Source organism: Malurus melanocephalus, unplaced genomic scaffold (genome assembly GCF_030028575.1).
Source record: "Malurus melanocephalus ecotype Western Australia unplaced genomic scaffold, MMel_1.1 scaffold_241, whole genome shotgun sequence".
Lineage (NCBI taxonomy): Eukaryota > Metazoa > Chordata > Aves > Passeriformes > Maluridae > Malurus > Malurus melanocephalus.
The window spans coordinates 827,487-832,901 of record NW_026623473.1 but is presented as its reverse complement, the minus strand read 5'-3'; positions in this window follow the sequence as shown (position 1 = coordinate 832,901).

Genomic DNA, 5,415 nt, shown 5'->3' with positions numbered 1-5,415 from the left:
AACAGGGCCAGGGGAGGCTGATCTTAGCAGAAGTTGTGACCAGAGGCAGGAAGGAAATGTGAAGGCAGAGGGTCTGGCAGCAGGTAAGAGGCAATTGTAATGAATGGAGTTCAGGGCACAGGTGAACAGACATGTGTTTATTGGAAATCTGGAAGTATCTAACAGAGGTGATGGTAGAAGGTAAAGGTGAGAGAAAAGTGAATGCCAAGTACTTGCACAGAAAAATGCCACAGATTTTTTKGGGTTTTTTAACRTAGTGAGGCATTTTTTCTTTCAGAACAGAAGCAGGAAGCTGCCTGTAAAGAAAATAGTGCTACTGTGAACCCTAAGAGCATYAATAACTACCTCAGCTGGAGAACTTGTGAAACACTTATGTCTTCAAAACAGAGATACAGGCTACTAAGAAAACAGCAATACAATTCAAGTTAGGACAATAATGAAATTATTTGAACACAGGTATCATTAAAAAAAAAAAAAAAACCCAAACCCAACTTTAATGATCACATGGTGGCATAATGATGTTTCGAGATTATAAGCTATGTGACTTCAGAGATTTTATACTCATGTGGAGGCGTCTATATAAATTTTGTAAATAGGCATAGAAAAATAGAATTTAAGGAGTGACATTTTGTAGAGTACAAGAATGAGAATTGTGACAAAATACTTGTCTCTTTCYGTACAAATCATTGTACTGTTACTGCCACAATGTATATATTAGATCAATATGGTAGCAAGACTCTTGTGGAAGAACAAAATCACGTGATTTTCACATTTCAAATCAAAGCAAGTTATATTTTTAGACATTTAATTTGACTTCTGATTTTTATTTTCTGATTGTTTTTTCTTATTTCTCTTATTTTTCCCGCAGCATTTTCAGAGGAAAGAATGATTGACTCCATTAGCAGTATATATCTTCTCTTTCTACAACAGTTATCCCCATCACTCATTAGTCTTTTCAAAGCAAATAGATCTTTGGTGGTTTGGTATATGGAAATGTGTCCCTYTGTGTCAATATTGAATCAGTCTCTCCATGTGCTGACATGGTGAATGGATCTGTTAATGACATGGCGCACAAGTCAGTACTTCATTAATAAAAATAATGGTGGTACAGAGACCATGTGCTGATGCAGAGGCACTGTGTGTAGCTCAAATGAGACGTATAAAATCGACATCTTGCATTCTGTTTGACAAATTCTTGAGTTYGCAAACTGAAATATAGGCAGTAATCTATTCTGCCCCAGATTTCAGGGATACTTGTCATTTTTCTCTGCTGCTAGAGTTCTCAAATGTTCAAAAGCCTCTGAACAATTTAATCCCCTTTTCATTTTCTACTTCTCTGGTTACTTTAAAAATGGAGATGAAGAGTGTTTAGCTAATGCTAAGATTATATTTAAAAATTTTCTCACAGTGTGTTTAATGGAGTCTTAAAAAGACATATTGAAATGATTACTGAAGTGTTAGAGAAATTTATTTTAATAGTAACTTTAATGGACTTTAGTTTCAGCTGCATTCCCTAATATTTTTTCCAGTTTCTGAATACCCTTTTAGAAAATGGTGTTTGCCCATGTTTATTGTGCTGTAATGCTTTCTTTTGTATGCACTTTGACTTTCTACAGTCAGGAAGAATCTCTGGGTATTTCTTTATCCACTTATTTCATTTGTCACTCTGAACCCCCAGCCTGCTGGTGTCAGTCTTCTGGTGAGAAGAACACTCATTAGCTCTGCTGTAAGGATGCAARATGGGCAATGTTGCCTAGAGGTTTTAACTATTTTTTAATAGTTTTAGAACTGTTTAAGCTTGAAAGCAGCAACAAAGGTTCCTTATTTTACATCCAGTGACAAACTGTATATTGGCTTTGGCATTATGAACATAACCAGCTGCCAGGCAGAATACTTAATGATGCCTTGATGGATGGCTAGAAATTCTGCTGAACAAGATTTGAAGTACAGGGGCTTGTTCAGGGCTAACCCCAAGGGGGGTTTCTGGAGTTAAAGATGACTGAACTTTGTTATAGGTCATCTCCATAGCAGTCAAACAAAGTAACCTCAGTGACAGTGCAGTGACTCAAAATCAAAAGGTGATATAAAAAGTTATTTTTTGAATTGGGAATATATTAACGAAGAGGAGGAACTGACACATTCTCTGATGTTTGATTGCACTTACTTTTAATGGCCTTAGTATAAAATCCAGGGAAAACCTTCCTTGAGTTTCTAAAAGGTCAATTTAATTGTGATATGGGATGAAACTTCATCTACTTCTTGCATTTAAATAGGAGGCCTTTCCTTGTGATGCTGTGGTTAATTGGTAACATTGAAATGGAAAACTCCCAAACACACTGTACTGCAGCAAATAGCTCGATTAGTGTGCCTGTGTGACCCTCCACAAGCAGTCAGTAGATGTTTTAGTGAATTCTACAGAGACAGAACCAATATAAGCTCTCAGAATTTGATGATGTTGCTTTTTGAAGCATGTGTGTACTGCTTTTAGGAAATACAAGCTCTAATAAATGGGAAGGTTAATGATCAGGAAAACTATGTTTTCATATCACTGGCAGATTACTGATTTCCTGCCTTACTTTCTAGATCATTTTTTCTTCCTCTATTCTGCAGATTTTGCTGAAGTGTATAGTAGCTTAGAAATGAACTGCTAATAGTGAAGTATGGTACTATTCATCAGAGGAACAAATTCCTATGGGCTGGTGACATATTTGCTTTTGTGTAGAGTTATGTTCACAATGTTTTTATACAAAGGGTCGTTACATCCCCTTGTAAATGTGTTGTGTCTGTGTCTGATACATATATTGCATATATTTGAATGCAGAGTGCCTGTGATGCATGTTGCTTGGATAAACATTTACATTTCCTTCATTAGTCTTCCTTTTCAACTGTTATTTGTGATATTTCAGTCAGCCTGATTGCATACTTCTTTATCAGTTTATATTTATTAATTGCAGATGTGACTAAATGAGTTTACATCTAGGCAACAGATATTGCAGTTAAAATTGCTCAGAACTAAATTTTCTGGATAATACTTTATATAAGTTCAAGTTGCCAACTAATATCAATATTTCTTTTAAGTAGTGACAGATGTGAACTGCTCATCCTAAATTTTATGCAGTTTCCGTAGCCATGATTTTGCATCTAATGCAAAATTTAGAATGACACAAATTTCTTATTTGCCAAATATGCTTAAATATTTAGATGTACCTCAGTCAGTGTAAGCAAACTAGTATTGAAGTTTTTTCAACAGAGGAAGGTAAATAATGCAGTTTATTTTTTGCTTTTCAACTTTAAACTTAGGCTCTTTAACAGTTAGAAGGCTGGAATTATATCAAACATCAGACATACTTCCAAACATGATTTCAGCAGGTTATGTCTYCATTCTACACTGTTATTTATTAATGTGTTGTAATCACATACCAAAGCAGTTAAAGATCCTGAAAAGCATTTTGTCATCACGTCTACTTACATAGCTATGCAGATGATTAAGTAGGMACTCATAGTACCTGCACAATAATGAAGTGATAATTATGAAGAGGTATTTTTACTTTTAAGTCAATCCATAACTTCTTTTTTACTCGTTCATGTGGTGAGTATGGATGCACAGAAAGCATGTGGCTGTAAAAGACACAGACCTGTGTTTTTAAGACATAGTGAGCACTGGCAGATTCTGCCACTGTGGTCATCTGTGTTATTTTCCTGGCAATATCTTATTTTAGTTTTGCTCTGGCTTTGTTTTGCCAGATTGAGTTATGATGGAGAGATGACTCTTGTCTCTTTCATCAGTTTGTAAGTGCTACATGGAATTGTCCTGAAAGTCCCTGCTGCTACAGACATGTTCTAATTCACACAGGAGYTTACAATATTTGGATTAATAATAGAAGGTATATGGGAAGATATTAATTTCTACTTTTCCATCCTTGATTAAAAAATATAAAAATATAAATGCAGAATTTTGAATGAGTCATCTTAATAAATCTCTCTAATTATGCACCAGATACATTTTGTGTACATGTTAATAGAATTTTAGAATCTGGCAGTCATTAAGACTTTAYTCAATGAGGCATAAATGTGACTTTGATTCTAAGAGCTGGCCTACCATGTTAATAAGCAGAATTATGGTCTGTGTAAATACAGTCTCTGTGCAATATTGATAGTTTTAACAGAGATGCTTTAGTTGAAAATTTTCTGGTACTTGAATCAGTAGCTGCATTCAGAGCTAAAAAAGAATCACACAAGATTGCACTCTTGGTATGCAATTCCCCGATTGTTTGGCTACAGGAAAAAATCTGTTTGGGGTTCAAGCTGCTTTCCCATGACGGTTTATTACGTGCTTTATTTAATTTTACTCTGACTGTGGGGTTGTTTTKTCGCTGTTTTTTTGAAATATATTTCTTCTGTTCCTCTGTGACTTAAACTATATTTCTGATTCTGTCTGACCACTATCCTTTTTGCTGGATTCCATGATACTTGAATAGGGAGGGGGAACAGTGATGTACCTTTTACATGTTCTCTTCAGCCATAATATCATAATCTTTCTTTGATAGTTCAGTTTTATAGTGAGTTGATTACCAAGGAGAAGCTTTTCTTGGAAGATTTTTGGCTTTATTTGGAACCTGGGAGAGAAACACTATTTTATTCTTTATACAAAAATAGGACATGTCTTCTCTAGCTAATAACTCTTGCCTTAAAGGATATCACRTTAATTTTTAAAAGCTTGCTCCTAACTCTAATGAATTCAAGAGATGTCTTCTGTCTTTGACTACTGTCTGTACCCCAGACCATGGAGGGCATACTGTACGACTATTTAKTCTAAGTCACTTCAAGGGAAGTTTCTGGTTTTTGCAAACCATGATCTTGATGTTACTTCTCATCAAACGGGTTAATTTGAATAGGTCTGGTCTATGAGAATTTTAATTTTCATTATCTTGACTCTTCTGGCAYGGTAATCAATAACTATACTCTCCATCTAGACAGTGACAAAATGTGCTAGATACTCAGATAAATTAAGATCTTGCACATCATGAAAAATAGTTCAGCCTAAGCTCAAAGTTAGAATAGTCACAGGTTTGCTTTCTAACATGAGAATCTAGTTCCTCAATTTTTACTTAGTTTGTTCAGTTTGAAAGGTCTAGTTTTAAAAGATCTAAATTCAAATCTTGCTGRAATCAAAGGAAGTTTGTTTCAATTTTTTTAATGTTTCTTTTCAATTATATCTACTCTGAATTAAAGTTTTGCCAGGTTCATTCCTATGGTTTTGATTTTACTTGAAGCAAATTTCTCTTGTGGTGCATCTTCAATTTCCTCAAAGCTGGGATTCTTTTTAAAAACTATGGAGTCAGACTCCAGTTCAAAATCCTACTGAAGGAGAAAGAGAGAATTAATGGAACTTGTTCTGTTGTGTACAGATCCTCA